The sequence below is a fragment of the Tympanuchus pallidicinctus genome, unplaced genomic scaffold (genome assembly GCF_026119805.1).
Source record: "Tympanuchus pallidicinctus isolate F22 unplaced genomic scaffold, pur_lepc_1.0 scaffold11, whole genome shotgun sequence".
Taxonomy (NCBI): Eukaryota; Metazoa; Chordata; class Aves; order Galliformes; family Phasianidae; genus Tympanuchus; species Tympanuchus pallidicinctus.
Window position 1 is genome coordinate 20,834,153 of NW_026294627.1, and position 26,616 is coordinate 20,860,768.

Here is a 26,616-nt window from a genome sequence, read left to right on the forward strand (position 1 = left end):
AAAGGCTACAAACATCCGCCAGTATTTTCTGCAATAATCTTCTGAAAATGGCACCGGTTTTAACTTAGGCAATATTTGTGTATGAGCACTTTTTTTTTTTTTTTTTTTTTTTTTTTCCCCTAATGAATTATTTATAGAAATAGTTGAAAATTAAAGAGAAAACCATAAGAGCCTCTTTTCTGTGTAAGATTGTTCTTAATGACAAGAAAAATTCTCCTGCTAATCAGTGTTTAGAGGTGTGGGATATTGCTGGGGAACTGTTGCAGTGTCTCCTTAGCAAATGCTTTGTGCTTCGACATACAAAGTAACGATTTATCTAAAAATAACACTTTCATTGTTCCTCCCCCCCTAAACCCATTAATAGGTACTTTAGTATCATGCGAGTTTTCATAGTTTAATCCCTTTTCAAAAGCTTTTCAGAATAAAAGCTCTAAATGGTCCTCAGTATTAATTTGATGTGACTTCTGTACAATATGGTTTGAAACTCTCAGAAGCACATTTTTACAGCTTACCCTTTTTCACTGGATCAGTGTGTGGAAAATACCAGCTAAATGTTTCATGGAGTCTCTGCTGTAAGCCTTTTTTGTTGTCTTGCAGATGCTATAGCTTTCTGGTGATTTTTATTTAGTGCCATCATTATTAGATAATATTTAAGCCAGATCAAAAACTCTGCATGTATTATTGTTCACTGAATTTAAATTTTAGGGAACTCCACTTTAGACATATATTTTAAAAAGTTTTGGCCTGTCTCTTGAATCTCAAATGATGAGAATGGAGCTTCAAGAGTAAACTGTGCATAATAAATGCTGATTGAGTTTAATGTAGTCTGTGTTTGTAGTCAATCAGATCTTTGTTTACGTTTAGACAGGAATAGCTGGCTGTAGGGCTTTGGACACCCATAAATAATTGCATTTTTAAAATGCTCAGCTCTCGGTGAAATATTAATACAGTGTGTCTCACGGAAGTAACAAGAAATAATTGAAACTGGTTCTGGCAATTTCGTAATCAAAATGGGAATATATTATCTATTTGGATTTCAGTATGCACAGTGGCTTTGCAATGTGACTTGTGAAATAAAAACCTTTATTATCTTTTTTTTTTTTTCTTTCATAATATATGTCTTCTGCAGCCATTTATTTTTCTTGTTACCGCTGACCACCAGTGGAACAAGAGAGTTATAATAGAAATAAATGGTTGCTTTTTGTGTGTGATTTTTTTTGTATTTTTTTCCCTAGTTAACCTAATTTTAACGCTTTTGCATAAATTATTATCACAGATGAATAAAGTGAATGTAAATTGTATGATACAAGCTTGTTTGATGATGTTCAGGCTGTTCTGAGCTCTATATATCCAAGAGGATCAGAGTGACATGAGATTCAGAGAGCCACAGATTTTGATTCTTTATTACTCTGTGTATTTAGTTTAAAGATAAACCAGTAATGACATAGAAACATTTATTTCTGGTACTGTTTGCCATGCCCAGGTAAAATAAGATATTGGTAGACATTTTATTATTAAAGAAAACTTCCATCTCTGACTTGCAGCATACTGTCTTCCTGACTGAACATTAATTAATGTTCTTTATCCTGGCTATCTTCAGAATGGTGTTTCATTTTATAATTTCAGCGTCTGCAGCTCAGTGATGCCCTTTACAAAGTTACAAGAAATGAAATGATGTACTGCGCTGCTTGTGAGAGAACTACTGTAACAAAATCTATCTTATAGTCAGATGTTTTGTGATTGATAGGTTGAAGTGTTATTATTTCTTCAAAATGAACACCCTCAGGAGTAAAAGTCCCCTCTGATTTCTCGTGAGATCAGTTTATTATAAGGTGATTTTTTTTTTTTTTTCCACTTTAAAGGAATATAGGTGATCTGCAAGAAAAAAAAAATCTATTTCACAGCTGCAGTAGCAGAATTTACAGGCTGAAGAAAAATTGGGCTTACTGCTAATAATTGATTGGTGACCTTTGCTAGCATTTAGTTTATCTATCAGAAAACACGACAATGGAAAAAATACTGCAGATACATATTGCAGTAGGGTTTTTTAAATAATATTTATATGGACATTGGTATGTAAATGAGATACAACCTTTGAGCTCTGTGGAAGTTATCAGGGCAGACCTTGGTGTCACAAGCATTCTGCCCTCTCCACTAGGATTCATATAGCCGTAACAGGAGAGACAACAGCATGATTTATGCATTTGTGTAAGTTTCTGGGAAATCACCAGTCACAATTTTGTGCTGGTGTCACAGGGATCTGAAGGTATGAATGGTAATCAGGCTGCTCCAATAAAGCCCCAAAATTTCTGTCAGCTACAAAGATTTTCAGATAAAACAGATTCAAAACTTATAATCTCAGAAATTAAACAGTTCTTCTCAATTTACAGTATAATTCTATACTGCATAAATTCTTGAAAGCAATGAAGCTTTTAAGACTGCTGATCTAAGCTTAGAGATTTCATGTGTCAATGTGTAAATTTTTCCCCCTGTTTAGTGTTTTATAGATATTTTAAAATTCATATGTTCTGTGTGTGTGTTGGTGTAAAACATAAGGTCTACCTCTACTCAAATATGACGTTATTTGAATTCTTTTTGTATTTAAGTCACCATATAGCTTGTTTCTTTTGCATTTTGCTTTCTTGGTTTTGACGTATGAAACCATTTACAAAACCTAGTTTTACTGTCAAAGCAACTTCGTTGTAAAATTGATTACATAGTTATCCACTAGGAGAAGGCCTGCCTGATTTCTTTTAGAAGAGATATCTACACTGTTTGTGTATAATGAATTTAGTTCTCTTGAAAGATGCTAGATTGACAGCCCTGAAGACCAAAGTCCTTTATTTATGCATGAGCAACAACAGTTCTGGCTTTCCCACACTGCCCTTCTGATAGGCTTCACCCATGACCTGAAGGATCCCTCTTTGGGTGACAGCTCTGGGCCCATTCACTGTGCCGGTCCTCTGCTGAGTGCCAACAGGAACACCAAGGTGCTGGTGCCTTTCCTTGTGAACGCTTGGTGACCACGTTTCAGCTCACAATGGTCATCTCATTTCCCATAAATTATCGAGCAGCAGTCTAAGAGTGATAACTTTCAGTCTCCTCAGGGTAATGGCAAAGGAGAGGTCTTAGGGTAATTAAGGCAAGACCAGGATTCGGTTCAGTTATCATAAGTAGTCTATTAAATTAGAGTCAAGTTCTGTAGCCCATTACCAGTTTCCTGACTGAGGTAGCCTTCTAGGACTTTTTACAGCAAAGTAATGTTCCTCAGACCCCTCTTCTTTCACTCATGGAAATCAGCAAATGCTTTTTGTAAGCATGTCACAGATAGCCTTATTTTCTTTTGGCTTACAAAACACAAAGCACAACTAATTTGATAGTGATTTGCACCAAATTCAATTCATCCCAAGACACTGTGGGCTACTTGAGTATGTTTCTGACCTAATTTATGGTAAAGCAAATTTAAATTTCATTTGTACAGGCCTAGACACACATGGGTTTGTGCCTAGTACTTGGTTCTCCGTAAGGAACTTACCTATTGGAGGTAGTAGATAGTCCTTTATTGTACATAGGTTGAGCATGCAGAATTATAATGGATTAAATAGTCACAATACTAATAGAAATTTTAACTTTTTCCCTGCAATAAATGCATTTGTGATATTTCACATCAGAGATATTTTTGTATTGTAAACATGTACTCAGTGCATCTGAGCTGTGATTTAGTTGCCCACCTTCATGCATATTTCAAGAAAAAGTGTACCAGGAATCTGATTTGGTATTTCTAGTTGTTGCAGAGAGTAATGCTTACGTGCATTAAAATAAATATCACTTGAAGAAGAAGGAAAAGAAATAACCATTTTGCTACGCTAAATGATAATATTTTCAGTATTCAGTCGAGTATTACCACTATTCTAAGCTCTAAATAAGAAACCACAAGAGTGTAAATATGGAGAGCTCTGCTTAAGAATTTATTTTATGATCCTTAATGGACAATTTAAGTGTTAGAATAATAAGGTTATTCATTAAAGTATACATTAAAATCTTTAGCTGAAAACCTGTTTTTATATTTCAGAATATGAGATCCTACACTGTGTGCATGCATAGCTACATGCAAAGCACTCACCCTGTTGCTAAAGGTTATCCATGGCTCATGGGGAAAAAAAAATAATTTCAACCAAATTGTTTCATACTTGTCAAAATGATTGTGTTTTTAACATGTATTTTAAATGTTTAAAATGAAATTATCTTTAAACAATCCAGTTCAAATGCAGAGGATATATTTTGATCACTCAAAATATTTTAAGCCAAGAGCCAATCATTATATGAAAATATTTTTCAGTTTGAAAAAAGTAGACCGAAAGAAAGGAATCCCCAAATAATTGTCTCAGCCGATCTAATCTCCTGAAAAACACATTTAATTTGAGAACATGGCTTCATAAAGGTGCTTACAAAATTGATTTATTTGAGATAAAATGTAGGATCTTAACATAACAATGGAATCACATGGCAGCAGTAGGGTGACTAAGTTATTTTTTTCTCCCATGTGCTCATTAATAAAAATCCAGGGAAAAATCCAGAAAGAAATCTCCTCCTCATTTTCTGGACTCTGTGCTTTGCAGGAAGGAAACTAAAAAGAAAACAAAGTGGATTTTAATTTTATATCAAAGAAACCCTTGAGGTGGAAAGTTAGAGAAAGCTGCATGGGTTTGTAGCACAGAAAATGTCGCTTGAATTTTGCTGCTCAGTAGTTTGATATACTCATTTGCTGATGCGAAATGACGAGGGCTTAGAAAGCAGGGTTTTGTTTTTTAGCTGTCTGTAGACCTAGTGGGGCCTTACAGAACCCAGTCAGCAGGTCATTAACTCTGGAGAAAACAGCTTGCATTAATATGCTCTAATCCGGTATAATTAGTCAAATTACTGCACGCCGACCGGCTTGTCATGCGTTGTCAGATTTGGCATGCATGCGGGATCACCAGGGTCCCTCTGGAATGCCACCCTGGATCAGGGAAAACGGCTCGTTTGTAGTGCTGCTGATCTCCTGATGGGGAGAGCAAACTGAATCAGCAGTTACAGCCTTCCAGAAAAAGGCAAAGAAGAAAAAGAAACAGATCTGTAATTGTTTTGTTGAGAAACGGAATTCGCGTCCTGGGAACTGTTTGTGGTTGATACCTTCCATTAGAAATAGAAGCAATTCTATTGCTTCTTACGATTTCTAGGTATCAAACAACACTGAAGATCCGCTGTACTCTATAAGATTAGCATTCATAAAAAGATTTAAAATAAATAATTACAAGAGGATCAGCTACAAATTACCTACCACACTGTGACACAGATTATTAGGCTACCGGTGTGGGGTGCAAGAGTGTGTGTGTGTGCTGCAAGTATGTGTGTGCCCCTATTTCTAGCCAGGGAGGAGGTTATTAAACTATAAAAGGGCCATATTAGCATAAATTTACAAGAGCTCTTGTTCTGGCGGCATGATAAAAACCTGTGTTACCTTTGCATTAACACTGAATTGCTTGTTGTGCTTTTGGCAATGACAGATAAGTCAGTGTAATTCCCCATTGCAACGGAAATGATGCTCCAGATTCCAAACGCATCCTGAAGATGTCACTGACAATAATCTTCAAAGAACGGCCAGCGAAAGTGGGCTGTATGTTTGCAGGATGATATACTGCAAATGACAGGAAGAATTATGTGAGTGAAGACGAATCTGTAACATATTATTAAGCAATTTCACGAGAATAACAGGGATAAAAGGATAATGGATGAGGGTGTCATTATTACCTTCATGTAGAGGGAAAGCAAAAGCAAAGGTAGAGAGACAAGATTAATTGAGGAAGGGTGAAGCATTCATTGCTCATCAGCTCTTTTGTACTCCCTGCTCCTGAAATTCCAGACAAAAAAAAAAAAAATTGCTCAGGGCTGCATTTTAATGCAGCTGGCAAGGGAGAGCAGAAAACTGACAGGGCACTTTTTAGTCACCTCCCTGCTTCCATAAACACACAATGGCTATTGCTCCTCAAGTCTTCCTACGGTCGAGCATGAGCAGTGAGCTGGTGGGATGTTCTGTTTATCACAGCTGCTATTTTTAATTGTGCTCCCAAACGAGGCAGCTTTATCTGTCGATGTGGAGGTCATTCTGCACGCGTTGTTTGCAAATGTAAGCAGAGTGTACATAATGGATGTCAGGAGAAGTGCTTCCTCTGAACACAAAGGCAAACTGGAGTGTCCTGTAGCATTAGTGACAACAGAAAATGATGTCAAGGTATAAGACTTTACAGCTGCTTAATATACAAGATGAAGAAACAGGAAGTGATTTAGCAGTTGTGCAGACCAATCGTGGAGCTGTAACTCGAGCATCATTCCTGCTGAAGTCAAGTTTTGCTTACTCAGGGAGTGATCACTGGGTCAATAATTTCAATTACCAGTGTCATTACCAGTCTTATTTTCTGCACTTTTACCAACTAGCAGCTGATTTTGCAGCACAATCTGTTTCTGAAAATACTTAACGTGCTTTTAAAGGCTTAGTATGCAATAACATTTCTGTAATTATATTACACTATGTAGATGTAAAGTGTTTTCCCTTGATAATAATGTTTTCCATGTTTGCCTTTTAATACCAAAAGGAGGATCAGGAACCATGATAATTAAGAACATATAACTATTTCTATTCAGATAATGGTGTCTAAGCATCCATAACATTGAAAGAAGTAGTCAGCATTCTTGATTTTTTTCTGTGTTTAGTTCAGATAAGGAGTGTTTTTGATCATGTAATCAGAGTTGAGTTTTTAACTGAAAAGAATTATTCCAAAGCTTTGACACCAATACAAAGGGAAGGAAACTAATTTCTCAGCTGTAGGGAAAATAATGAGTGGGTTTTTTTGAGGGAGACAGAAGAAAACCCTTAATTTGGTAAGAAAAAGTGGAGAACGTTGTTTCTAGTTGTGAAAACTGTTTTGTAATTGCTTCACTGCTGTGTTCTATAAACTGACATGCTCTGGGTCTGAAACCTCGACACTGGGGGACCCTGGGGTGTTTTCTGCCACCTCATGTGTAACAGCAAGGCAAACACAGAAGGAAGGGAGCTATGGGACAGAAGTGGGTCAGCAGCTGGGGTATGTTGGGGGGGGAGGGCTATGTTATACGACAATAGTCTTATTGATCACGGAACAATATGGGTGAAAAGAATAGACAGCAGTTTTATTAAGTATTATGCTTTAATATATTAACATAAGGAAATAAGTATGTTGTTTCAGCAGATTGAATGCTGTATGTGGTTCACAGGATACAGTGAGGAGCCTTAGAGGAGCTGTGGGGTCTGTCAGGTTCATTACAAAGGTTTTCTAAATAATCTATGGGCACTCATGCTTACATATCTGTCACAGTAACCTGCTTAAACAATGTAACTTAAAAACTGGGTCATCTGACAGGTAGGACACAGTTCTCTGCTTGATAGTTCAGATTCCCTTCTGTGGATTTTACTTGTTTGCAGTGTATATTACAGTTATGTTTAACAGCCCAAAATCACTGCATTATCTACGTATGATCAGATAATCATAATGGATTTTGCTATTTATGTTCAAAGAAGTTATTGCTATAGCAAATTCAGACTGCATAAGATACCTGACTGGAGGAGTTGTCAGCCTTGTCAGCCTTGCATCTTATTTCCTATTTTAAATGTAAATTAAAAATTATCTTGACATACTGTATGATTTGGCTGAAGTGCTAGTCATCAATTTTTTTTTATTATTTATTTATTTTTCCTCCTAACATCAACAAAATCCTTACTCAAAGTAATTTTCGCCTCTTCTTGAGGATGGGAAGATTCTGGTCTCTCTTGAACCAGGGGAGAGAAGTCAGTTGGTTCATCATCCTACTTCTCCCTTAGCTTAGCCTCTTCAGTTCCTGATCTCTGCGGTGTACTGTCTTGAAAAACTGACTGAGAAACAGAATCACAGAATCACAGCATCATAGAATGGCCAGGGTTGGAAGGGATCATGATCAAGGATCATGAATCTCCAGCCCCCCTGCCACAGGCAGGGCCTCCAGCCTCCCCATTTAATACTAGACCAGGCTGCCCAGGCCATCCAACCTGGCCTTGAACACCTCCAGGGATGGGGCATCCACAACCTCTCTGGGCAGCCTGTTCCAGCACCTCACCCCTCTTTCTGTAAAGAATTTCCCCCTGACATCCAACCTAAATCTTCCTTCCTTCAATTTAAAACCATTTCCCCTTGTCCTGCCTGCTATTATCTACCCTTGTTAAAGAGTTGAAACACATGGAAAGTGAAAATTCAAATCTGTTCCCCTCTACCCATCAGCTCAGTGTAATGTTTGTTTGAATTTAGTGTGAATGTTTATTAGAAAAGGGAAAGAGATAGGGAGGAAAGCATTTTTCTTTCAGAGATTTTATTTTGTTATGACCACTGATGCTGAAAGCAGTGCAGTGGAATTTTTCATGACTCTATCTTTAATCCAAGCCTCAGAGAAATTTATCTGAGAAGGTAAAATGCAAATAAGAACCATTTGGCATTTTTTTTTCTTTACTGCTTTACTTACCAGTTTGCTGAAAATTCTATATACCTCAATTTTACAATATAGACATGTGACATGCACCTCCAGTAGCTTACAGTTACTGGCAATTACATGCAAACAGGAAAAATCCAGCCTGACATTGAGATTCGCAGCTGAGTTTGCATGACTCATAGCCATAAAATCAATCTCCCAAACTGTTAATTCATAACCTGAAGTAGAGCTGAAGAAACTAATGGTGCACAAATGGTTTGACAGCAAGTTTTGAAGGCATATCTGAACTGATGTGTATTCATATTAAAATGATGAGTAATTCTTACAAGAATTAGTGATGCCTTCATTGTATGGCATTACTGCCTTTCAGAGTGTATGTACAGAATGCAATGATGTAGCAAAAGATCAGGATATTATTGTTATATTTTGTCTTTCCAATGTTCCTCTCTTCATTTTATCATCTATGCATTTGAGTAGGGTGTTCATTTTTTTCTTGCATTGTGCCTAGTGCTACTGCCCATGCTTTTTAATGTCAAGCAGTGATGCTTCTCCAATCAGAATTCCTTTAGATCTAAAGGTACTGAAATCAGTGGAAAAATCCAGAATGAATTCAGTGGGTGTTGGAAGAGGCCTAGTCTTATTAAAATCAAACAGATCTTCAAGTTGGATTGAATCTTTTGCAATTTCATGTCCATGAAAATTCTCAGACACTAAGGGTACCATAGCACTGCCATTCTCATTTGAGAAAGGTCATTTATAACAGCAAGAAAAGCAAATAGTTAATGAGTATAGGTTCTTGCTAACTGTGTTTCGTTCATGTTATTTTTGCTTCAAGTATGAGTTGAAATACATGATGTTTCATGTCAATATTGTCATTTTCCACCTCCATGCCCTCTAGTAAACAATAGAGCTTGTTTTTGTCAGAACCAACACATCTGGGATGGAAGTTATGCATAAGCTTGCTTTCTTCATTGGAAGTAATGTTTTCATGTGAAATCTATATTGGAATGTTTTACTCTTCACTGAAATCTATTCAGTTTTTCTGTACTGCTGTAGGAAAATAAAATGTTACTTCCTTATATTATTTTGTATAACCTTGTAAAATATTGGAATATTTTGGGACTATTTTTCTCCGTCTCATAAAAATGTATCCCACTAGGACCAGACTAAAACTTCCCATATTCTAAGGTTTTAATAATAATGTTGAACTATCGTATTTTTTATATATTCCATTACAAAATAACAAGTATTTTAAGTGTTCAGTTTTTTATAGAATTAAATGACATTTTCCACTGTAAAAATGTTATGGTGCTTTTTCATAAATATTAACAATACCCAGCTTTTTCTGCTGGTTAAGAAAGGAGTTCAATTAGCAACCAATAGAGTTTTGAAAAGCTCTTCCAAGAATAATGCTCTTACTTGATTTCTTTTAAACAGAACAGTTTGACTCTCTTATTTTTAATGATAAATGTTTGACAACGTAATGATAAGGAGACTCATGTTGATATTGGACAGTTGTATTGGAAGACTAGAGTGTCTACAGGTAGGGTTACTGCTTTCGTTCGTGGCATTAATTCACAAAAAATTAAAACAACATTCCATGTATGTTTTGTGGTGTAAACATATGATACCATTGACTCTTACGTGGTCCAAACCAGAGAATACAAATGTCCATATCTCCAGAAGCAAATAAGTGTTTCTTCTCAGCAGTTCCTAAAGTAACAGTGGCACACTCTTCTATGGCAAAAGCAAGTAAGGTTCTTGATGTTGGACATTTGGTCTCTCTGATGCTTCTCCTTCAATCTTCCAAATGCTGCAGCTGTTAGAAGCATTGAACATTTTTGCAAACAAGTCCAAAATCAGTATTAATAATAGTTAAAGCAGCTTATCTAGATGCTGTGTCAAGATTGACGATATGAAAGTTTCTTATTTTATGTGCTGTTCTAAATTATTTATAGTAATTTATATAAAATGGATTTTTCTGTCAGCAATACCAGTATAGCTCATTCAAAGCATTTGCTGGGAGGGCAAGGCCATAAATGTAGGAAATAATCCCCTCCACTTCAGACTTCCTCTCTGTAATTCTGTTATAGCTTCATTTTGGCTAATGATTTTTGGCAGAAAAGGAAGCCACGTGACTGTGGTAATTCTCCATTGCTCTCTGCTTTGGAAGTATGCTGGCAATATCCTCATCATTGTCTCAGTTTCTTGTTTTCTTTCAAAGGAGAAACATGTCTTTTAATTAACATTTTAGAGTACAAAATACAAAAAATCAAAAGAAATAATAGTATTTTTAAAAGAATTTTGTGCTTTTTGCATGTACAAAAATGCTCCAAGTGTTCCTACATTCCAAGAAGATAGATAGATTTAAATTACTAATATGTATTTGACAGAGGTAGCTAAAAGTGAGTATAACATCATCACAAAATATGGTGATTATCACTAAATTTGGATAGAAGAAAGTTCTGTGCTGATCATGATAGGAAAAAGGTTAATATTTTAAAGTGAGGCTAAAGGTTGACAGGAGAAAAATTGAGTTAGTTTGCAAAAAAGAAATTTGTTGCTTTAAGTGAAAATTGGGGTCAAGAGGCCACAGCTCTCTGCTTCTACATGAATGAAATAAATTAAATAATACCACCATAAAACAGGAATGTATAAGCTAATGATAAAATAGTACATGGTGGTTTTGAAAAAGATACTGTCTGAGAGGAAAATTCTGTACAGAAATACTGTTTCAGATCAGTGGATCGAGGTTTCTTTTTATTACTAATGCTTTCAAATAGGACAGCTTTTTCTTCATTTGGAAGCTTTTAAATTTCAATAGTGTGTTTAATTTTTAGAAAGGAAGTAATGCTGGTGTTCAGAATAATTACAGTCCTGCTCCATGACCTAACAGTTGGGTAATGTTAGATCACATTTCACTGTCTCAAATCAATGGGAGCTGACTGTATTTCCTTGGTCAGTGTGTGGTAATTTCTGTGTGTATGACTATAGGTAAGATATTGCGTCAATCTATAACTAGCCGTATGGAAATATCAAATATACCAATGATAGGAAATGTGTTCATATCATTGCCTTTTGTCACTTTGATCTCTGCTTTCAATGGACAGAGCTCAGCAGCTAGTTTACTGTCACGGTGCGTAAATATACCTATGACATACCTTTGTTTCTCTAATAACTTTTTCTCTGTTCTTTTTTTTTCAAGTCAACTAAAATAAAATTACTTACAAATATGACAAAAACCAGAGTTTCCAGTATTTTATTTTATTTCCTGTCCTCTAAAAGTTGGGGTTTTTTTTTGTTTTGTTTTTGTTTTTTTGTTTGTTTGTTTGTTTTTCCCCAGTTTGGTTAGCTTATGTATCAAAATTCTGAAAGGCTATGTGATAACACTTGCTTCTATCATCCCATCCTTCAGAGTCAAAAGTTGGTCTGAGGATTTAGGTTGAATTATACATTACCTGCATCTGCATTCTTCTCAAAAGTCCAGTTGTATCTAGAGCGCTCACAAAAGATGTTTCCAATTGAATGTATGTGCAGTAACTCACTTCCATTAACATTTTCCCTCTCAGGTCTGCAGACAGTTTTTGAGCAATACTATGCTCCACTGTGTATCCTCCTGCACGCACTTTACATGTCGGGAGCCTTGGTATGTGTTAAAGGCTTGGCTGGAAGATTGAGTTCAATGGATCTTACTGGCATTGGCTGTGGGTTTTACCTCCAGTCTCCATTTCTTTCTTTCTTCTTCAAAGTTCTGGTAGTAGTACTTAAATTGTGAAAGAAAAAAAGTATTTCTTTTTCCAGGAAAGTAAGGGAATATTGTATTGAATTCTCAGTAACTCAAAATGAAAAAAAAAAAAAAAAAAAAAAAAAAAGTATGTGAATTTTAAAAGTTATTTGATTTTACTTGTTTGGACCATCTCATCATACAGAAACATCAGAGTGGCTGTGGCTTTAGTCAGCTTATATTTGGCAGTTGAATCTAGATATTACCCTTCTGTCTGGGGTCATAGTTTTGTTTTAAAAGAGTTATGTATGAATTTTCTCTAAATTGCAGCAGAGGGTCATGAATTAGTGTCTAAATGTAGGCTTGACAAGATTATTATAGTCACTATTTCATGCCAGAAACAGAGATGAATAGAGATAGCAAGCTTTTAAACAGACTTCCTGACATCTATAATGTCAGTAGAGAGGGGATGAATGGCAGGATGCAATAACAAATCCTCATTTTTATTATTTTATAGAGATAAGATGGACCTACACTCATTCATAATTTTTCCTTAGAATAATAGTCTGAATTCTGCGTGAACCAGTCATTTTCCATTGCAGTTACCTTTCAAATAATGTAAATTGTTTACTAAGATGTACATATTAGGGTATACACACTGGTTGCTAAATATACTTTGATTTGCTTTTAGCAGTAGATGGGTTATAGTTCATTAGCACAACATTTTTCTTTTAGCTGAACATGTATTTTTAATAATTTTGTTTGTTTCTAGGCATAATAAATTCTTCTAATGGTTTTTGTGGAAACTACTTTTAATTTTTTAAATGGTAATTTTCAGCTTCTGTTGCAGTATGTTCTCTGGAGCAGAGATCTACATTAGCAATTTTTGATTATTAAATTTTTGAATTGGGCATCTGTATTGGCAATTTTTGTATGAGGAAGGCAGGATGTCTACTGGTAACAGTCATTCAGCATGACACCTGGGAAGATATATGCTCAAAACTTTCATTGTTGTTTATTTATTGGCTATGTTAGAAGGAAAGAACAACCTGTGTTGAGGATATAAGCTCTAATACTTAAAAAGCAAGCAAATAGTAACAAATAGTAACAAAAAAACCCCTGCAATTCTTAGATGTGAGTATTTGTTTCCATTTAAGCAGCATGAAAAACCGTTCCAGTGTGCCTTTGGCCAAATGATAATATAAGCCCAAGAGTGATGGGTATGAGGGGACTTAATACAATACCCAGTGAATCCATCTTCTTTGAAATGATGAAAAACAGATAGCATGAGTCATACATTTCTGTAAGTTTAGCTCTGCTAATAGGTGCAAATATTTTTATACCTATGTGTATATAGGAAAAGAGTATGTATACTCTTGTATAAAAGAAAACTCAGCAAGAATGTATCAAGTACAGCAAGTAATGGCTTTTTTTGGTGCAATTGCTGGCATTAATGGTTTTATTGGTGCTCCTTTTTGTGAAAGGGAAGACTGGACGTTAATGGAAACCAGAATGAAGTAATATTTGCTTTTAAAAATTATTTCCTTTTTTCTTTTTTTTTCTCTTCCTTTTTTTTTTTTTTTTTTTCCTCCCCAAAAAAAGGACGTAGTTGAAACAAAAGGCACTGTTACATGTATGCGTGTGTACACACACATATATATATATTTATTTTATTTTATTTATTTATTTATTTATTTATTTATTTATTATATTTTATTTATTTATCCATTTATTTATTTTTTCCTTGAGCCCATCCTGTCAGGCTGAAAGCGTGCAAGTTATTTTCTGGTGGTGTGATTAGATTGGGGCTGAACTCTCCAGCTGGCAGGCCTGTCTGCGGCTGGCGGCGGCCTGTCCCCAGTGCTTGTCATTTCCTGACGTGCCTGACAGGATGGGGACAGCAGCCCCAGACAGGTTCATTAGATGGTGTTTTCTACAGCTGGGCTAAAAATAATAATAATAAAAAAATAATAATAAAGTAAGGGAGGCCACGCTTTGCCAAGGCCCAAGCTGTGGGGGCCCTGCTTGTTGGTTTAAAGCAAAGCCTTGTTTTGACAAATTCTGATCTGTGCGGATTTTTGATTTTCTGACACGTTTTTGTTTCCCTCCCCTTTGGCCCGCGCTCCTTGCACTCTGCCTTGTTGCTGCTTCAAAATCCTCACGCTGGCTTCCCCTGAGGGCCAGCAGCGTGCTTGCTGAGGGCCTGCTGGAGAAGGAGAGCCGCCGCGGTGAAGCAGCAATGAGTGTTCATTTCCATGGTGATCAGCCCAATGGCAAAAAAACAACCTTGGGACTCTCCGTAAGCCAATTACAAGAAAGGTTAAGAGTTTTATGGTGCCAGAAACATGCCATCTACATGAGAAAATAGTATCGTTACCGGCAATCTACGTTGTTAAATACATTGCTGCCTGGTAGTGCCAGAATTATAAGCTGTTTGTATCAGTTGGGATTTTTGGAAGCTGCCAGTGGTGGTGTTGTAAGGCTTTGATTGCAGCGTATCAAAAATATATGTGATTATAGATTGTAAAACACTTAAAACTAGAAATAAAATGATTGGAAAGCATTAGGCATATTGAGTGGTATGATATGTACTAAATGGACTGAAACTGGATTTCTTACAAGACTTACGCATTAGATTTTAAACATAAAGACAAAAAGCTTTTCACATCATCTGTGGTTAATGAACCTCTTATAAAACACTTTGAAAGGAAAAATAATGCTTAGTACATTATTTTTTCTTTTCCAATTAATTTTCAGGCTGGTGACTGCCTTGTGACTCCATGGGTATGCCTGCTGTTTTCCATAGGGCTGTCACTTGAGTCCAGATATTTCAGGTGGCCAAAACACATCAGTGTGTCTAGCATCTCTTCAGTTATTGGGAAAAAAAAAAAAAAAAGAAAATATGAATATACTTTCAAAAACACTATTTTGTTTACTTTGCCCCTCTGCTTAGAACTGCAGAGAGCACTGGCCTTTTATGTTGTCTTCATTTAGCTGCTTGCAGGGTGAGCACTGCAGCTGAAAACCAAACCCTTCATTCACAGAAATCCTACCACTTACCTTTCCTTTGTATTGTTAGTTACTGCTGCTTTAGTTCATGGTCTCTATGACAACTGTTTAAATTGGGATGGGCAACTGTCATCTGGAGTATTACTGAGAGAAAAGTGTTAGTGAGCACACAGTTTCATAGATAGAGCATTTCAATATAATCCAATTTTAATTGAGCTCCAGAGACTTTGATGTGCTGCCGAAGGTTGGGAGAGAGCTATTCCAGGGAGAAATTAAAGCAGCCCAGCAAGGCTTCACTACTCCAGACTGTCACCATTTTAAATAAGCATTAGCATCAGACTTAACCTTCCCCTATGAAACATCTCACTTTTTTTTTTTCTTCAGCTTTTTGCTTTTTTTTTTTCTTTTGCAATACATATAAAGCAAAGTCACTTTCATCTTTTTATATACATCTCTATATTCCCTTGATTAAGTTTGAAAAGCATGTACTGGACCTGAGATGCATCTGCAGCTGCCTATTGGACCTTGCAGTGCAGTTCATGGAAAGAAATAGAAGCAGAGTGAGGATTAGTTTGAAACAGTCACATAGTATAAGCTGGATTTTCTCTCAAAAACTTCTCCAAGAGTAACCCATCCTTCTGCTAAAATTTGAGTGGGGACTCATCTTTCTTTCATCACAAATTTCTTTTAATTAAATGAAGAAAAGCATATATTTCACGTTGAACTCTTTCACTAACAAAATGATAATGTAGTTTGTGCCCAGTGGCATTTTCAGTTGTTGCTTTTGAGCAACAGAACCAAAAATAGTCATATTACAATTACAGTAATAATTATCAGTCTCATTTCTTTTGCACTATGATGAGATTAGAAGGTCACTGTAAACTTTTGAACTCTAAAGTTCAGATCTCTAATGATTGTTTCAGTTAATTAAACTATATTATTATTCTTTTGTAACATTTTCTTTTGTTCTCACAAATATGTGTTTATACACACATATATATTATAGAATAAACTTCTAAAATGAAAGAACAATAATAATAATTCAAAACTGAGGATCATTGTATATTTGTGAGTACTTTAACATACATAGGACAACATTATATGTTAGAAAGCTAGGACACATTTTAACATGATTATTTTTTCTTGTTTTAATTTAATCTTTTTTTTTTTTCCTTTTGGTCTGACTTTCATGGTTTTCAGTGAAAAGCTTGCAAATCTGCAAGCTGCTGAATTCTTTTTCTGGATGCTCACCTTCTACTGGAAACGAGATGAATTGGGATTCTCAGCTGCAAAGAAAAGATGCATCTTGTAAAACTGAGTCTATCAGGTTATTACACAGGATGCTTGTATTCTTTAGAACAAATGTGATATGCATCAAATCTAGACTTAAGGGTAGTAGAAATAGAACCAATCACAGTACAGGAAGTAATCTGTCTATACAAGTTAATAGGGTTTATTGTCTACTAAAGCAATTAGCCTCTTACCCACACTGAAAAAAAAAAAAAAAAAAAAAAAAAGAATTTAGATTAGTAGAAAAATTTGAATAGTGAGCTCTTGTAATCTGTTGAAAAATGTAGAAATATAAAATCTCTTCATAAAGCTTGAGGTAAAATCCTTGTTATTAATAACTTTCTTAACTAAGCAATTGAGAAGAATAAATTTACTGAGGCTACATGAGGGAAGTCGCCTATACTGAGATTGGCACACTTTTTCTTATTAACACACTAGGTCCATAAAATCCAAATGTCTGCTGTGGAGCAGCTTATAGTGGATAAAACCATAGGAGCATTCACACAAAGTATCTGTACAAGCTGACTAGTGTTTCAGTAATTTCATGCTGGGAACCTGGAGTTCACCACAGGAAAGCCTCTGAGTATGCCCAAATTTATGACATGCAGGTTTGCATTCCAGTTGTCTAGAAATCCAAAGAGGAGAGAACTATATATTAAATCTGCATAGAACTTATTCCCTTGCAATTAGAAGCATCAGATGACTATACATGTGCCCAAAATCTTTCTTCTGTAAATAGCAAAATAGACTCTTAATATTCCTCCTGGTTTTCATGAGAATTTTTGTTTTTTGTACAGGATTAGATACCTTCAAAGAGATGTACTTATCTACCAATTTAACTTCTACATTGCTCAAAGTATACAAGCTGATTGCTAGGTATATGAAAGTACAACAGGCTATACGCAATGTACATATAGAAAACACTGTATACATTGCTGTCTACTGAAAAATATCATTTACAAAGTTTCTGTATGATACATGTTACATATGATACTTTGTGCTAATTTGTTTTTCAGTGTTTAATTACTGTATTTGGTAGAGTGATTACTCTATTAAGCAAGTATAGACTGCCTCTGTACTTGTTCTTTAATATTAAAGCAAAATATGTGTAATGGAATGCAAGCCAATTAAACAGTATTTTAGTTATAGCAAGCAGTTTACAAGCACTTCAATTCAAAATACTTGGAAGAATCATTTCTATGCTGTCTTTGCACAGATTTAGTAACATGTCTGAGATAATATTCCATATATAATAAGAAAAAATATATTAGAATTTTGGTTGCTATAGGATCTGTGGGTCAGGTTTCTTTCCAGAGCCTTCTCCCTACTTTTTCCAGCAGTGCAAAAGAAACTCATCTCAAGTCCATCTTGAATGTTTAAATAAAGAATCAGTTGGAATGGCAATATATTAGTAAGATGAAGATTCTTTGGTATATATTCAATGTAATTCATAGACAGCATATTGTTCTTTGGGCTATTAGAAATTGGCACAATGTAGAGCAGCCCTGTAGACATGCAGCAAACTGACTTCCAGCAATCTGGTAGCTGACAGGAGGGGGCCATGTTGGATTTGGAGTCCAGGTCACAGTTGAGCATGTGGCTGCTGTTGAATTTTTAATTTCTTGAGGGTTATGTTACAAAATGTAATTGCAAACATTGGGGAACAGTGAGGCTGTTACAGATGTTTATTTATAATTTTATGAATCCATATACTTCTTTTTGCTTATAAAAATAAATTTTAAAGATAGATAACATTTTAGAAGTAGAAATTAATCCAATTATATTCCCAAATTTTGGGATTAATGAAACAAATTTCATATGAAGTTAACAAAAATGCATTATTGGATTTTGATCAAACATATAGTGAGATATATTAGGAAAGAAAACTTTAAAAAGCTCCATAGTAAAAAAAATTTGGCCTACTAATTATCAATGAATCAAGCAAAACTGAAGTTGTTACAGTCCAAGATGCTTGTATCTTCTGCATGACGTACAGATCATATCTATAGAAAGGACGTAACATTACTTTCTACCTGTCATTTGGTAATAAATGGGTAATGTTTTACAAAACTCATTTTTTACACTTTTCCAATTATAGTGCCTTCAGGTAAGGATTTACGTCTCCAAACACTGTAGTCTTTAGACCTTTCTCTGCGCCTGGACTTTGGAATAAACATATCATTGTGCTAGTTCTGCAAAAAGGACCTGTGAAGATTTTACGATGTCTTTATTCTAGAGAAAGAACATAATAAAAAATACATATTTTTTGATACCTCATCATTTTTATTCCTCAAACTGTTCTTGTGTTTTGTTTTGTTTTGTTTTGTTTTTCCTTTTGATGAGTCCTACAACAGTAGGTCTTGGATAATGCATAGTAAATTAGCATCTGCTGGTTGATTTTTGGTGTGAGACATACTTTGCTAACGGGACAATCCCTGCAGGAATGTTGCAGGAATCAGGGAGCTTCTTTCTCTATTGCTTGATGCATATGTGTGCAGGATCATGGTGGGAGCCATTGCTTTTCTTTGGAGCAGAAGCAACTTGGGTAGCTTATGCCCTCCTCTCCCACCTGTATGAAGCTTGGCCTGGACCAACTGTGAGGTGCTCATTTCCAGCCCAGCAGTGAGCAGGCAACACATTGGGAAGGATGAGATTTGGATTCAGATACCTTTAAAGTGGAAAGGAACTGTATCTGAGTACCCATCTCACTTTAAGCAACATAGAGATTGTTTTCACACTGCTGTTTGAATGTAGTTGTTCAGCTTCTGCTGAAACTGACAAATTCTGTCAAATCTACTGATATTTCATTTATCTGTCAAGTGAGTATTCAGTGAATACGTGTCCAACTCCAATTACAAGTTACAAATGTTTTATTAACACAGCCTTCTCCCTGGATCCATAAACAGCACAGGAGCTTTCTTTCTCTTCTTTTGCATTTGCTAAGGAGGTCCAAAGTGGACCACTTGACAGAAAAACAAATTCCATTTATAATTTTGAGAAAAAAGTTCTATGTTTTGTTCAGATAATATCAACTTAATATCTTATTTTTTTGGCTTGTCCACTCAACTTTTTTGCAGTCTTGAAAAAAAAAAACCAAAACATTGAAAAGACTGCCTTTCACTGTATATTATGCTGAAGCAGAACTGCTCAGAGCAATTTGAGTGTACATACTGTGATCACCACCAGCCTGCTTGGATTAATCTGAAAATACTTTATACAGACTCAGAATGGAAGCAGCAGTTCTGTTAAGATTTCTCACTAGAGTTGTGTCTAATTTCCCTTTGTTGCCAAAGTCAGCACAGTATCATCTTAAACCTTTTGAGGTGACAGGCGCAATCTGCTTCAATCCAACTACTAATGAGAACTAATTGTTCTTCTCTACTTTGTATTTTCTTCCTATAGATTTTTTCAGCAAACTTGGTCTTTCGACTTGGCCTGTACTTCAGTAGGTCTTTCTGTGCCATGAGAATACTTGTCTTCTGCTTCTCCACGCACACTGTTGGCCCAGCCAGCACAATCAACTTTATTTCTGCTTTAAGAATTCTCTGATCCACTGAAACTTCTACTTAAAACAGGAAAACAGTAATTGTTGGAATTTAGTTTGAAAATAGAGCCTACAGGGGCTTTCTTTGAAGAAGGTGGTAATGTCTAAATCTGCTGTATCTTTCTAATGGTATTCTTCAAAAAAATTTCAGTCTTTAGCCAGCATTCCTGGATTTGCCTCCGTTGATAGTCTGCATGTAATAAAGGAAGGAAAGCATGAAAAAGCACACAGACGTGTAATGTCTGTAGAGTGAACGACAAAAATTTTTATTTCAGAATGCTGTGTTCATAAAGATAACATCTTCTTGTGTTAGTAGCCATTATCCTTATATTTAAAACCATGCGTTTGTTTTTCACAGAAGCAGAGCAGTTAGAAATAATGCATTTGGAATACTCAAGACATGTTCTTTGCATTATTTTGACCAGAATGTTAACATTTTAAAACAGCCTTTCCCTACCTAGGAGTAGGGTGGGTTTTTTTTTTTAATGCCACTAACCTTTTCTGCCACTGGTTCTCAAGAAAACTTTTCCAATGCTTTCCTAGAAAACAAAATAATAACATGCAAAATAATCTTACCAGTGAAAAGAGAAAAATGGCCTGAAAATGGGCCAACTTGAAATAATTTTTCAGATGATTGAAAATGGATGTGGGAATAAGAACATCAGTTACTGTCAGCTGAGTTTTGATGGGTACTAAAGCAGTATGCTGACCATAGAAATTAAATTTATAAAAGGTTGGGGTGAGCAGAACCTCATGTTTCAAGAAAAGGGGCCTCTTGAATGCTTAAAAAAACATTGGAAGTAGAAGTATAATCTGAGAAAATTTGGCAAGGAAGTAAAGCCCAAAACCACAAAAATAATATCTACATTTTTTAGATCCCTGAAGAGGAGGAGAAAAATGAAGAAGCATTGCCAATATTTATTTAAAAAAAAAAAAAGTCTGAAAAAGATTTTAAAACTGATGTGGACTGAGATATTATAATGGCACACAGTACTCAGCTCATCCTGCAGAGCATAGTATCACAGGAACTTTTTGGAGGAAAGCTCTTAAGGCTTCCAAGTAAAGATGCATTTTCCATAAAAATATACTATAAGTAGTGGGTTGAGAGCTTGATATAAAGAGAAATGGAGAAAATATTACTAGAGCGAACTATGCAAAGTAAAAATGAAAGTGCGGCACATTGCTGAGATTTTAGAAGTGTGACTATGAAAACTGAAGTAGAGAAGATGATCTTACAATGACTGAAAAGTTTATTTCTCAAACATTTTGGAATTTTATAGTACTTACTCAATATGATATTTGGTAAGCTCTATTAACCTGATTCCATGCCATTAATGTCTCTCATTTCAATCTGTCTTTAGAATACAATAAGCAATCATGAGTCTGCCATGAATTTGTAGCAAGCTCCATGTTCCATAGTTCAGGAAAAGATTTGCAATATGGGCACAAGAGCCATTGTTTTTTTAACCCATGAAGATCTAAATTCAGAATTTCATATTTTCCTTGAAGGAAATGGTGATGTTAGCAGGCATTTCAAAGAGGGAAATCCAAATCTCTAACAGTAGAGAAGAGAATGATTTTAAGTAATTGTATTCTTTTGTTTGTAACTTCCAAAAGCATACATCGATGCCAAAATGATTTATAAATGCCTCATGTGTAACCAAGTCATATGCATGAGCATGTTTTTGTAGGAGGCTTTAGATAGCTTTCTGATGAAATACCTCTTCAGTGTGATTTGTGTTTGTGAACTTTTCCGTGTTTTATTGGCACATATTTGCTTATGTAAAACACTGATCTAAACAATGTGCCAGGTAAATACCATTAAGTATGTGATTATCAAGCTATGAAATGGGTAATGCAAAATTAACTACTGCTTTATGCCTGAAGAATAGGCAGAAAGTGTATTTTTTCAACTCTTTGAAAGGGCAGATAACAGCAGGACAAGGGGAAATGGTTTTAAGTTGAGGGAGGGAAGATTTAGGTTGGATGTCGTGGAGAAGTTCTTTACAGAGAGAGTGGTGAGGTGCTGGAACAGGCTGCCCACAGAGGTTGTGGATGCCCCGTCCTTGGAGGTGTTCAAGGCTAGGTTGGATGGGGCAGCCTGGTCTGTATTAAATGTGGAGATTGATGGCTCTGCATGTGAGTGGACTCTGTACAACTTCCTGTTCAGTCTTGGTGGTATAAGACACAATTTTTTATCTTTCCAGAAATCAAAAGAAAGTAAAAATGTGGTTGCTCCTACACTTTTGTATGGAATTACAAGGATAAGAAGGCTATGAAAGTTCATCACGTCCCCTTTTTTCATTTTTCTCTGAACTTTTTCCATTAATTTCCTTTCCTTTCATCCTGGAAAACCAATGCGGAGAAATTAGGCATATTCCTTTCTTCCTTCTTCAAAACAGTCTCACCAAATTGTCTCTCATTCTTCATCCCCATTTCCTTTCCCTCAGTCTGTTTTTCATGAGAAAAACAACATGCTTTGCTTTTGTTCTTTTTGATAACATAGGTGTGGATAATGCTGTGTAATTGAAATGAATGGAGATTTCTTCATCTTGTATTTTGTGAAAGATTGGGACACATAAAATAGATAGAATCATAGTGGGCTTTTGCAGGTAGTCTCTCTTCCAAAACTTGTAGAAGATGAATGAAGAATGAAATGCTATTCAAATTATAAATCCACTATATATGTCAAACGTATTTTATATTGAAGAAACTCAACCTTTCAAGCTTTACTGAGAAATAAACAAACAAACAAGGTACAGCATGTAGTCAGTACATAAATGAATAAGTTGTAGTTGTAATTGCCAGTGTTGAGAAAGACATGCTGAGTTTGTTGAAAATTGCAGCCCTGGACACATAACTTAAAACATCTTAAATACTGGAAAATAGTACTGAATAAATTATATCATAAATTATGAAGAATGACTCTGAAGATCTTTCTCAGACCTTGAAGAAAATAATCCAGAAGAACTCCAGAATTTTTCTGTGGAAATGCTGCAAAAAAAATTAACCAGTCCTACTATACATAATTTCAAGACATTTCTGCTTTTGTTATATGATATTATTAGTACAGAATGTCAAGATAAAATAAAATAAAATAAAATTTAAAATAAATATATATGTTTTTGAGTATAGGCATTTTGCATTAAATGTAAACAAAGGTTGGCAAATATTGGAAGCATTAATTGCCACTTTCATTGAGGAATTGGATTATAATTAGAACATCCTGAACAAGAGATCTGCTTCCAAATGATAAATGGTCAATTCCCACTGAATAGAGTAGACTAAATTCAAATACAGAAGCATGAATGAATCATCCAATAGGGTTATTTTTATAAAGGAAACACCGAGCAATAAACAGCAATTCTTTAAGAAAGGCTTGGAAAGAGACCATTCTTGCTGTAAAGATAGCAACTCGGAATACACGGAACTTGTACAAGTTGCTTTCCTTGATTTCTTAATAATGCTTGATTAGGTGATTATTTCAATTGCAAAGACAGTAATCAGAAGAAAGGGGTCAGAACTGTAGTGCTATGACTGGTGCAATGAGATGCCAAAAGTGGCGTGAAGCTGTAAAAATAAGTCATAATATGAAAGTGTTTTCCTGTGGGATGCTAGCAGAATGGAAACTAGAATTTCTCATGTTTTGGTTAATGTACAACTTCAAAATTCCAGCTGTTAGTTAACAATTAATTTGTTATCAGAAATTGAACGATAGATGAAGTAGACTTTATGATCCAAAATGAACTGACTCATACTTGAAAAAAGAAAAGATCTTTATTACATCAGAAATAAAACTAAAATAATGGAGCCTTTATATTTGGAATAAGTAGAAAAACACTTCAGTAATAGAATCGCAGAATCATACAATGGCTTGGGTTGAAAGGATCATCAAATTCCTAGTAATTCTGTTTCTCTTCAATAGAGTTTTCCATCTGCACATCTCAAGCTTCTTTACTAATCTAAACTAATTAGGTGTCACTAGTAGATTTCTCATTATATAACCCTGAGACTTTTCTTTCTATTATTAGGGTCACAGCTTTATCTTACTGCAATACTTTCTAGCAAATGTTTATTCTCAGTCTGTTATCTAACTTACTGCTGTCTTTAAAATATATTCATATTTCTGTATAAATGCTTTTAATAGGGGAAATAAGTTTTAAACCAAATAATTACTTCTTATATTAGAAATGAAAAGAGTACTTAATTCCAATGTAGATGTGACTGGTTATTTTTAATTTTATTAAGAATTCTGTGCTTAATCACAGTGTTTCAGGCACTAATACATGCTAGAAGAAAGAAGTCTTTGTAGCTGTTTAGGAGACAAACTCATAAAACTATCAAAATAAAGAGCACTGACTTCAAATGTAAACATCAAAATACAGGATGGAGCACATGGTAATTTTGGCTTCAGAGCAATAGGCAACATAATGTCAGTGCTTTTTGATGAACCAAATGGATATTTCCATGTCTTTCTCAAAAATGAAATATATAGTATATGCTGTTTGTAAGAAATATAAACCAGCCAGATCCTTATTTGTATGATAAGGAAAAGCAAAATGATAAAAATATGTTCTAAATAATAATGAAAATAAAAAATACAATAAAATAAAAAATTTGAATTCAGAAGCGAGAAATTGTCTTTGTTCTTATATTAAGAGGAAAGAATCTTACAGACAGTGTCAATAGTTTTGACTGTCAGGTGTAGGTATCTAATAATGGAAGATTTAATGCATCTTGTGAATACAGTGTCATATGAATGTTATGGGAGCTGACAAAATAGGTAGTATATGTTGAACAGGAAAACAATACACCAGAAATACTGAAATAATTGAGATGATTTGATATTAGCATGATAATCTGATATCTCTCGGACTAATAGACAGTTAAGAAGAGTGTAATTGAGAACAGTAACTGAATTATAGCCTCCTTCCCTTCCTCTGATTTCCTATGGTTTTTACTGCTTTAAGCTCATCTGGAGTGCTATCTTAAGCCATTCATTTCATGGCAGCTGGTGAATGTACGTCTGTGATTGCTTTACACATGAGTAGAATAGGAGGAAGCAAAAGACACTGTACGGTTGGCATATAATGTGCTGATAGTGTTGATTTGTAATAACTAAGCTCTGCTTCATATAGAGATTGTAAATGTATTCCTGTGAATGGTGTAAAATGTAAATACACAGCACGCAGTCAGTATTAGATGTTTTTCCTTAGAAAAAAAGTATGACAACTAGAAACATTTTTGAAACAAAAAATGAATTCCTGAAGCATGATGACCTGTCAAGGAACTAATTCTCTGGCAAATCCTCCGGCTGCTGTAGGTCTGGTTACAGTTATGTACATTTCAAACTCCTCCCTAAGACTGTTCTCTTCTTTCAGTGTTTTTTAAACTTGTTTTCCTCTCAGTACCTTAAGAAAGTGTAATGACAAAAGATATATATTAGAAGACATCTGAAGAAGGATTATTCTAGCAACTTTATACTCAATCGAATTTCATATAAATTATACCAACAGTGTTCTACATCTGATCTTAGCTAGAGACTGTTGGTTTATTTCCAAGAGAAAGCTAAGTAGTAACTGGATCACAGCACAAGGAAAAGATACCTGATATCAGAGGACACTTCAATCTCATAGACAATGTGTGGTAAGATCCAGTGGTAGAAGCTGAAGCCAACAGAGTTCAAAGTGAAAATGAAGTACCGGGTTTTAACATGAAGGTTAATTTAACACAACAAGAATTTAGTGTACAATGTCTCATAACTGCATAGAGGGAGCATGTAGCCTCTTGAGCATAGCTCAGGATCACCAAAAAAATCACGCTCCTTCCCTTCAAGGCTGTGTCTGGAGAGCTGAGGTGAATGAAACCGTTGCTCCAAACTTTACCTGTGTCTTCTTTCTATATAGATGGTATGGATCTCCTCTCTCTAGTTTCCATCAAAGGCAGAACTAACATTTGAACCCATTTGTTTTGTTACCATTGTTAACATCATCTCTGAAATGGTTTCATTGTGGTTATGAGAAAAAGATTAGAGGGACAAAGTTTGAACAGATATCCATGGAGATTTTTAACACGATGTGTATAAAACTAGCTTTTTTACTTATGGAAATGTTAATATCTTGTGTCTGCATCTGTGAAAAGCTGGAGAACCCAATTTCCAGTACCTCAAGCAAGAAAGATCATTGACAGCAGCAAGACATGGGCTCGCTGGGATTTCCCTGTTCAGAAGGTGGGGGAGATCATGGTTACCGAGAGCAAGGCTTCAGCTGGTGTAGAAGCACTGCAAGCTGGTGCAGCAACAGTGTCTATACACCTAATGGAGAGCAGGAATAAAATCCAGTTAAAAGTTTCTGTTGCCTTTCTGTTTAGTGAAGATGTTCACAGAATTTTACCATGAACTCTCTTACCTGTGATGCTCTTAGCTGCAGCTTAGAGGAAGGCACAATCTGCAGGACTCGGTAAATGCAACGGGATGCAGTGAGGGGATTGTCCTCCTCCCAAAGTGATAAAAGTGAAG

The 26,616-nt window shown here is 35.4% G+C and overlaps 1 protein-coding gene across 11 annotated transcripts in view; it reads left to right on the plus strand.

Moving 5' to 3' along the window:
• NBEA (neurobeachin) overlaps positions 1 to 26,616 on the plus strand; it is a 457,907-nt gene that overhangs the window by 327,708 nt on the left and 103,583 nt on the right. The gene's annotated exons all lie outside the window — the stretch shown is intronic.